This window comes from Argopecten irradians, chromosome 6 (genome assembly GCF_041381155.1).
Source record: "Argopecten irradians isolate NY chromosome 6, Ai_NY, whole genome shotgun sequence".
In the NCBI taxonomy this organism is placed as follows: domain Eukaryota; kingdom Metazoa; phylum Mollusca; class Bivalvia; order Pectinida; family Pectinidae; genus Argopecten; species Argopecten irradians.
This window is the reverse complement of record NC_091139.1, coordinates 12,579,834-12,591,357: the sequence shown is the minus strand read 5'-3', so window position 1 is coordinate 12,591,357 and position 11,524 is coordinate 12,579,834.

Below are 11,524 nucleotides of genomic sequence, written 5' to 3'. Positions count from 1 at the left end.
TAGATACCGACATTGGTCTTTGGTCAGGTGTAATAGACGTAATCACGAACGTGATATTCTCTACTCTTTAAGCTTACTTCAATATAAGGCCCAACTCACAAAGCCTTCACGATACTTCATCCGCACATGTAGTTTTTCGACCCACGAGATCTTTTTTTAAACACATTCACGTGTTTTGATATTTTGTATAGATGGCGTGTACTTTTACTTAATCTTACTTAATATCTTGAACAAAGAATTCAGACACTCTAGCTTATTTCATTATTGATATTATACAAAAAACTTAGCGTCAAAACTAGTTTACTAGTTGCGTTTTGCCATTGATATATCTTTATCTATCAAGGAAAGCATTCTGCCTCTGTTCGCGTGCTTAGGTTAAAAAGCATTGATCTTTTATCGTGGAAGTATTCTGGGAGATATTTTTTATATCATGATCTGTGAACAACGAATATTATTTAAATAGAGACCAATAACTATTATGCTAGTGAAAATTCATCGTTTACTATAAAACAGAATATATTAGAAAACGTTAACTTTATCCCCGTCCGTTAATCATGAGAATGGATTTACGAAGCCACAATCAGTGTTGGAGATTTACCTAATAGGGATATTTGTCCATGTTTCGATAATTATTCGATGGTAAATTTAAATTGAATTCTAAAACTTATTTTAAAAGAACATATGTAAATATTTTTTTCTCGATTCGCAGAAACGCCGCTATTCCAACCATCGATAGATGGCGTCACAATAAGCTGTTTACACATGTCATGTGATACTAATGTTATAGGTTTGTTTCCTAGAATACGTTACCGACCATTTGGTTATTATAAGTACGTGGAATGCAACCCAACCCTTTTTTTTGCCGACATTCGGCTACATGCAAATTAAAACAGATACCATACTGTGAACAACTCACCATTCTACTGATTAGAACAATGTACTAATGAATGCATACGTGAATTATATGGGTACTTTGATTTTATTGATAACTTAAAATACTAACTAAAGTCTGTTAGCTTTACATTTCTTTAACAATAGTAAGAGACTCCAATTGAATAATTGTGAGGTTAGTATGATGCCCAATCTCATTCAATCCTCTGTTTGAATGTTCTGTTTATCTAACGTATGAATGAGAAATCGTCATTTGTTATTGGATAACTGTTTCATATTCTGCCATAAGGATCAATTTTTGACATAATGCATACTTGATGTTATCTTTTTCTACGATTTGATGAGATGTTATACCTGTTAAATCGCAATGTTGAGCTTTCTGCAAACCTACTTATTTTAACGGTTATCCCATTTTAGCAATTACAAAGTCGCCGTTGATTAACGGTTACACTTTTTGAAAGATGATTTGTAATCTTTTCAGAAGTGGTAGATTTTTTCCCGTTTTATAATATTACACCGTTTTACGTTTCTTCTGTTTCTATTTTAGAGGGAATCCTGTTCTGGCTATTGTTTTTAGTACCATGCATTGTTTGTAATCTAAAGTAGCCGAATGTGGCTTTTCGTTTCTCATCTTCACCGCTGTTAAATCAGATACTCGGGGATGTTAGTCTTCAACACATTCATTTAACAGTCACTGTATTTGTGGTCAATCTCTGACGCCTGTAATCATATATGTCTTAGCCCCGTGAAGTACAGGAAGCAAGTACTAGGGAGAATACTGATTTCTGACGGTGGTGGTGTTCATGCGTAGATGTCGCTCCTTTAAAGCCAGATAATATGTATCGAGGGAAAAGGTCCTATCTATATAACGTGTGCAGCCGACGTCTAGGAGGGGTATCAGATACAATACTAGGTAATATATGACGTCAATGTTTTTTTTATTTCTCGAGCCCCAATGTGAATTGAATATCAAATTACTTAAAAGGATTAAAACAAATGATTGGCCTGAGGTTTCACTTTATCACATAACTCCTAACTGTAATATGTTTGAGTAAAAAAAACCTTACAGTTAACCAGTTTAGCGATGGCCTCTCTTGGCCTCTTGTAGGTGTTTTCTATAGCAGTTTGTCTAACTACAAAGATAATTCAATACGAAACATATTTGGAGGCATGAAAGGTTTTTTTTATCTCGCAGGACAATGCAGCACACTCTTCTCACGAATTATAATTCGTCCCACCATACTCGGAAGATGAGTGAATCATTGAGATCACATGAGTTCGTTCCCACTAAGTAGTTATTTACTCGAGAGAACACACAATTGACTGATGGGAAAAGATAAGGCATGGAAGAACAGTGCGAAATGTTGGGACAAGTTTATTCCTAGAAATGAGATATGTCTTTCTAAGACATTTCCTGAAGTGAACGCTATCTATAAAAATACCTACATGCTTCCAAATGTGTTGCGTATAACCTTACTATGATATTTGTTTTTAGTGTATTTACGTTGTATATCATAATACTGTGTAATCCGTGTTTAGTCCTAACATGGCATTGTCCTATAGCAGACCAACAAGCAATTTCAAACAAAATGTACACGCTATTGTAAAGTTTTTTTATTCTAAACCACGACAAGAAAATTATTTCGATTTTAATATTTTTTTTCCTGAACAAAAAAAAATTGTTTATTTATTTACAATATTATGAAAGATTATTTGAAGTTAAAGAGCCTTTTCCATAAGGAATCATTGTCAGCATGATAACATGTCGTTAGTGGTATATCTAGATAGTGGTGCTGTTAGACGGATGTTCGGATTCATTCTGTATCATAATTACATTGCCTGGCCGAAATTACACTGTGCGTAGATAGCAGTAAATCCATAAAAAATGGTTATGTTCGATTGAACATGTGCATTGAACACATGCAGTGAATTTTATAATATTGTGCGATTTCATCGTAGTCAGACATCGATGTTTTTTGTTATGTAAGGATTGGCACAACAATCCAACTACCATATTATTCTACTATATCACCACAGGGACGCCTCATCTACCCATTACCACGATTAGATGTGACATGGAACGCTTTCTACTAAACATACGTCACTATGACCAAAACAAATTCAAATGTTTATTTCATAAACAACAAAATAATAAGAAACATAACGCAGAAATAGATACGTCATCAAATTATGTGTATGACGTATGGACCATGTTAGGCCTGGTCATATGCATACTATATTACATCCAAACACCCGCCTACCACAATCAATTCCATTACGTAGTAATGCTAAACAAACGGACAATGAATAGTTAAACAAAAACAAAAAAACAAAAAATAACTGGACGTACGTATGTTAGAGATTGTGTTGTTGGTGTGTGGTCTACATTCTAACGTTAGGTGATAATTAGAGCTCTACCTCTTAAAGAGATATTGAACACTCTATGTTGTATATAAGTAGCTATGTTATTTCCGATATCTACCTCATCATTATAACTGTAGAATGAAAATGTGCTTGTGTTTGTGTCCTTTACAAATAAAAAAATCAGGAGGATAAAGTAAGCGGTTTGGTTTGTTTGCGATTCGTTGTTATTCAGGCTTTGTGTTTACAAATATGCCTACAATGAATGTATGGTCTTAATCGTATACCGCGCTCATGGCCAGTTTCACGAACACTTTTTAAATTTAAGGAATTCGTTTACTTAAAAATGCTTCACCGCCAAAAGAGCATAAACTGTACTCACTATTTGAACAATAATTGATGTTTAATCGTGTATATATGTGTTTAATTAACACACATATATGTATATAAAATCATTTTTTTTCCTTTTGGTGTGTACGTAATTGCATTTATGACATATTGTCATGGACTTTTTTTCGGGATGAAAATTAATCACTTTTAATATCTTCATCTTGAAGTAAAATGTTCAATGGTGATAATGTTAAAAAAGTAAGTAAGAAGAATAATACTAACTTGTCTGTTCCTGTTTTTGAAAGAGAAAAGATACCATTCGTTTAGCATCTTTAAGATTCTATATAAAATGAGACAGCATTACATAATACAGAATGCTTCGTAACATACAGTTTTGAGTAACCTCTGTAATGATTTTCAATAGGGAATTTTAAGTTAAGGACAACCTAAACTTAGGGCATGTTCCTTGTTTTTTGTTGTCTATAATTAAGGTCTGAACGGGCGGCATCAACTAAATGTTGAACGTATCTTAATCAAAATTTTGAAGATATAAATTTGGAATGTAAAAGCCTTCTGGCTTTCCGAAACCAAAATTGAAAGTTTCTAAAAAAAAAAAAAAAAAAAAAAAAAAAAAAAAAACACGGAAATACATATTGATGGCCTAAAACGAGGTTACAACACCAAATAAATGTAAGATTCCCTCCATAATTTATGTTAGCAATAAAGATTCATTTAGCTGCTTTACCGTCTGGCCCAGTGATAGTCAACTAACGTGCGGTATGAGAATGACGACGTGAAACATAAGCCGGCTACGAATATTGACATTTAATTTATTGTAATTGAATTGTTCTCAAGGCGATGATAAGTATTTTATTAACGGTAAGCTAGTAATTTTTGCGACTCTAGAAAATCTCGTTTTACATTTCCATTTTAAAAATTAAAAGCCGTTTCCGAAAGGTAATGGTTCTTTAAACATCACAATACCTATGAGTGAGTTTTTACAAATATAGAAATGCAGAAAAAAAACTAAATTGTTTTCTTTGTCGCCATGGCAACAGGCTTGCACACGACATGCGCTCTAGACCTACTCCAATCACCTTTAATCACAGCTGCATCCTAATGTGAAGGTGATAATAATGGCATCGTTGATGTAATTAAAGGGACATGGACCTAAATAAACCATGTATTAAAAAGAGTAAAATACATATTTAAGACGTGTCAGATATCTTACTTAGTAATATATATCAGTAATTGTGCAAATGTTTCAAATAAAATAATCATAATGGGAATTCCATCTTTCTGTATTTTTAACCGGTCCGGTCGAATTTCGAAGACTGTGTGTAGTGACCTCCCACAATGCACTTCACAAGTTAAATGAAATGGTGGGTCAAAAACGTGGGTGAAGCGAACAAAAACAAATTCCGATAGAAAACGGAGTACGACAAGAGACAGTAACGTGCGTGATTGTGAAAGTGGGTAAATATTTATGGCTCGCTGCTATGAAAGAGACGGGAGCAAATATCCACTTTATACTTGTTTGAAGTACCTATGTGTATTATTTAAGTCAAGAACCTCCCTTCGCGGTGCACCTTCGAATGAAAAGTCTCGTTTGACTTCTGACTTATCATTCTTACGCTAAATACAAATTGTTTAACGAATATTAAGAAATATGGCTTATACTACACTTCATATGTCAACCATTGTAAATTAGAAAATAATCTTAAATGTAGAAAACTCATATTCCTTGTCATTTCAGCAAGTTTGTTGTTCATTATTACCTCGCTTTCGACCATGACGGTTTATTTTATCATTTTGGGGGTAGTATTCTCCACGTTTTTCCTGTCGTTTTAAATAACCAATTATTTTAATAAAATATTCAATTAACATCTGAAAACCATATCTAAGCATACAGCACAACTTATTTAAGGTTCATGTCCCTTTAATGACGTCACTGACCTTAGGTACCGCTCCTTGTAACGTTTTCTATAAAACACACAAGGCTTTAAGAGTTGTTTCCCTTACTTATCAGAGTCTTCCGGCAACTACTTGTACAGAAGCAATCGGATCACCTCGTCATTTTCTCCGAAACTAGATGTTCGAAGAAGTGGGCGAGATGTTCCGATTAGTACAGAAGGTGGTACGAGTTATCTCCCCCAAACACTTTCGCTCACTTGTACTCAGCAACAAGTTTTCGACAATAATTATGATGATTTTTTATTGCCATAACATTTAAACTTAAGAAAATCATTTAATTTTGAATTGGTGTCTTAATTTTCTTAATCGCAATTTGGTATGAACAAAACAAAAAAAAGTTTGCAAACTGTGAATATGGAACACTACAGATGCCAGAACAAAATAAAATAAGTTTTAATGTACAATTCCGTGAATTTGTCAAGGATTGTTATTCAAAATCAATCTGGCATTACAATGTCCCTATGATGGCCAATTCAGAAATTCAAATTAAGGTTGAATTTTGTATTTTATATTACTAAGCACGAATTTTTACCATCACTATAGAAATTGTAACTCTTACAAATCACAATGGATGTTTATAAAAATAAATAAATCAACTGTCTACTATATATTAAAGTGAGTAAACGCGGTAAATTAAAGAAACAGTGAAGAGGCCTACGATCCCATATCCTAATTAACAGCGTTATAAGTATTTGCCAAATAACTTCTCGGAAATGTTTTCATATCGTCAGCATACATGACCACTTGGAAGACGAGCGTTATCGACTTTAAACAAAGACTATTATTATTATTTTAACATGTATTCAAAAATATGTCTTCATTTATAAACATGTTATTTACATCATACATCACTGACGAACAACCAACAATTACATATAATACCTCTCATTTATATTGGCTGTGCAACAATTGTCTTACACTAATTAATCATATCATCAATAGTCAATAGCCTAGAACAGTAGCGGATCTATGATATGACCAATAGTCTACTGACGTCAATCTTTACGTGTTAAGTAATACAATAACCGATTCCCACTATTTACAATGGGATCAGAAACCTAATCATTACCAGTCGTGCATGTGAGGATGTCGTATAAAACTTTATGTGTTTAGTTGATTTTAGAAGAACCACACCTCATTAAAAGTAAGACAGCGAACTTACTATATCGGTATACCCTCACCTTTGTCTTTGAGCAATTATAACTCTATCGACCTTGTCACCGTGTTCATCGATCTTTACCTACATGACCCATAGTCACATCGGTGGTACGATAAGCTGGAGGATTTCTATTTTCTAGTTATCGATTTTTAGCTATTGGTAAATGTGTACATACTCACATTCCATTCTCATAGCGCTAAGACAATTGCTATGATAGTCACGGACATTTTTTCTTATAGAACATTAACTCAATAATGTTAAGCAACTGTTCTGCGTATATAAAGACTAATTGGCAAAACATTTATATAAAAATCAAAGAAATATGTGCTGTATGTGGTCGAACATGTTGACCTGTTATTTTTGTCTTTAGATAAATTTTGAACTTTGATTTAATAAGCCATGGAAATTATTAAAATCAAACATGACATAAGAAACAATACAGACTTTTCACAATAACATTTACGCTTGCTTATGATTTTCTTTTTCCTGTCTTCATATTAAATCGATCTTGTTTCCGATTCCATACCCCCATGAATATAAAATGAAAAAAAAAGAGTTCTATTCAGTTATTTAGGCCTACATATATGTTAATTCTGGATTTTTGGTTTTGACTCTTAAATTACGTCAATGGGTAAATGATGTTAAAAATCTATAAATTGCAGTTTAAAAAGCTTCTAACACAAATAAACATAAAGCTATGTACCAAACTAACCAATAAAATCTAACATTTGGTTTTATAAAATGGCTCTATAGTAGGATTCTAGTTGTTAAGGGTTACCTCCCTTACCACAACACCCTACAGTGTATATTATATCTTTGTGATGGCAAATCCAACAAAAATCCTTATGACTCCTTATAACATTAACAAACATGACCTACACCCCTATAGAAATATAATACGTTAATCTTGTAAAATGAATATCTAATAAATAAATCAATTATAAAAAAATGAAATTACATATTTTTTCACCACACAATATTACATGAAGTACCACAAACACGTTGAACCTTGTTTGATTTATTACAAAAAGACAGACAGAAAGTTAATCATGCCGAATACTTCACGTGATGACCATGAATCATATCAGACCAGCGATGTTAATCAGTGGAATTATAATACAGATTTTATTTATTACTCAGGAAGTTCTATTGGAATAAAAATAATAATCTGCATCTTTTACATTACCATAACATTTAAAATCTTGAACGATTTAAGCATGTGAACGTTGGACGTTGTATTTAGTATAAACCTGGTCTGTGTAAGATCCTGGTGCTTATGATAGAAAGGAGAACATTAAAATATTCATCAATGGCATTATTGACGAAATGTATTGTTATATGAAAATGACTAAAATTTAAACCAGTGATTCATTATCTGTATCTCACCAGTCCAATAACAAGAGAAAGACATATCATTTAATTATTATTACTGTCTTTTACAAGCCTATACAATTCCTAGAGATAAATATTATATATATAACCTTGTCATGAAGTGTAGTCATTATGTATGGTTATGAAATTGCATTACTGACATCCAAATATAGGACATAGTTTAGAACATACCTTAAGCGATTTAGGTAGATATACAAATAAAAGCGACATACAGAATGTATTTACTATCATAGCGAAGAAGATAGCACACAGCAAACCCAGTTAGTAGGACCTAATATACAACTGATACCTAATTTTATAGCAATCATTCATTCTAATGATTGCATGTACATCATATTTTGATATCATTAAGTTTTCTTTGTTCTCATATTAAATCTGACTTTCTAGTTTGCCAATTCAATGTTTCATATCTTTAAAGAATCTGTTGGTTGGGAAAACTCCGACGTCAGCGTGACGTCACAGCAGAGAGATTGAAGTTGCATATTATTTTGGAAATAAGAATTCCTTGATAAATCAGCGGAATCGAACATTAAAACGATTTTTATTTTGATAATTAGTCTATAAAAGTATGATAACTGTTTGTGTCATTATTTCCTTTTTATCAGCTTATGAAATAAATCGTTTGCAATCATTTGCGAGAGCCCTTACTCGTATTCACAGTTTGTAAATATTTTTTCATACCGCTGTGGAGAAAACAGTTTTATTTTATTTTGATATTAACAAATATGTATTATGGGGTTTTGGTTGACTTTTAAATTACGTCAATTGGTAAGAGATGTTGAAAATCTATACACTGCAGTTTAAAAAACCTTCTAACAAAATTAAACGTGAAGCTATACATCAAACTAACAAATTAAATCTAACATTTTTATAAAACAGCCCTAAAGTAAGAATCTAGTTGTTAAGAGTTACCTCCCCTACCACAACACCCTACGATGTAAACTGTTTAAAATTAATTTTGCGATGGCAATTCGAACAAAATTATCATAACTGCCAATAACATTAATACACATAACATACATTCCTATAGATATTTAATACATTTACGTTCATATTTTAAAATGAATATCTAATAAGTAAATCAATTATTAAATGATGCAATAACATATTTTTTCACCGCACAATATTACATAAAGTACCACAAACATGTTGAATCTGTTTGATTAATTACAAAAAGACAGAACAGAAAGTTAATCATGCCGAATACTTAATGTAATGACCATGAATCATATTAGACCAGCGATGTTAATCAGTGGAATTAAAATACAGATTTTATTTATTACTCAGGAAGTTCTATTGGAAAAATATTAACCTGCATATTTTACATTACCATAAAATTTAAAATCTTGAACGATTTAAGCATGTGAACGTTGGACGTTGGATTAAGTTAAACCTGGTCAGTGTAAGACCCTGTTGCTAATGATAGAAAGGAGAACATTAAAATATTCATCAATTGCATTATTGACGAAATGTATTGTTATATGAAAATGACTAGGATCTAAACCAGTGATTCATTATCTGTATCTCAACAGTCCAAAAACAAGAGAAAGTCATGTCATTTAATTATTATTACTGTCTTTTACAAGCCTATACAATTCCTAGAGATAAATACTATATATATAGCCTTGTCTTGAAGTGTAATCAATAATATGATAATGGAATTGTATTACTGATAGCCAATGATAGGACATCATTTTGTACATACCTTCAGCGATTTAGATAGATATACAAATAAAAGCAACATACAGAATGCATTTACTATCATAGCAAAGAAGACAGCACATAACAAACCCAGTTAGTAGGACGTAACCTTCTAATGGGTTGGTATAAAGGTATATATACAACTGATACCTAATTTTATAACAATCATTCATACTAATGACTGCGTTTACATCATATTTTGATAAAATTAAGTTTTCCTTTTTCTCATATTAAATCTGACTTTCTGGTTTGCCAATTCATTGTTTTCATATCTTTAAAGAGTCCGTTGGTGGCGCAAAACTCCGACGTCAGCGTGACGTCACAGCAGAGAGATTGAAGTTGCATATTCTTTTGGAAATAATAATTCCTTGATAAATCAGCGGAATCGAACATTAAAACGATTTTTATTTTGATAATTAGTCTATAAAAGTATGATAACTGTTTGTGTCATTATTTCCTTTTTATCAGCTTATGAAATAAATCGTTTGCAATCATTTGCGAGAGCCCTTACTCGTATTCAGAGTTTGTAAATATTTTTTTCATACCGCTGTGGAAAAACAGTTTTATTTTATTTTGATATTAACAAATATGTATTATGGGGTTTTGGTTGACTTTTAAATTACGTCAATTGGTAAGAGATGTTGAAAATCTATACACTGCAGTTTAAAAAACCTTCTAACAAAATTAAACGTGAAGCTATACATCAAACTAACAAATTAAATCTAACATTTTTATAAAACAGCCCTAAAGTAAGAATCTAGTTGTCAAGAGTTACCTCCCCTACCACAACACCCTACGATGTAAACTGTTTAAAATTAATTTTGCGATGGCAATTCGAACAAAATGATCATAACTGCCAATAACATTAATACACATAACATACATTCCTATAGATATTTAGTACATTTACGTTCATATTGTAAAATGAATATCTAATGAATAAATCAATTATTAAATGATGTAATTACATATTTTTTCACCGCACAATATTATATGATGTACCTCAAACACGTTGAACTGTGTTTAATCTATTACAAAAAAGACGGAACAGAAAGTTAATCATGCCGAATACCTAATGTGATGATCATGAATCATATTAGACCAGCGATGTTGATTAGTGGAATTATAATACAGATTTTATTTATAACTCAGGAAGTTCTATTGGAAAAATAATAATCTGCATATTTTACATTACCATAACATTTAAAATCTTGAACGATTTAAGCATGTGAATGTTGGACGTTGGATTAAGTTAAACCTGGTCAGTGTAAGACCCTGTTGCTAATGATAGAAAGGAGAACATTAAAATATTCATCAATGGCATTATTGACGAAATGTATTGTTATATGAAAATGACTAGGATCTAAACTAGTGATTCATTATCTGTATCTCACCAGTCCAATAACAAGAGAAAGTCATATCATTTAATTATTATTATTGTCTTTTACAAGCCTATACAATTCCTAGAGATAAATACTATATATATAACCTTGTCATGAAGTGTAGTCATTATGTATGGTTATGAAATTGCATTACTGACATCCAAATTATAGGACATAGTTTAGAACATACCTTAAGCGATTTAGATAGATATACAAATAAAAGCGACATACAGAATGTATTTACTATCATAGCGAAGAAGACAGCACACAGCAAACCCAGTTAGTAGGACCTAATATACAACTGATACCTAATTTTATAACAATCATTCATACT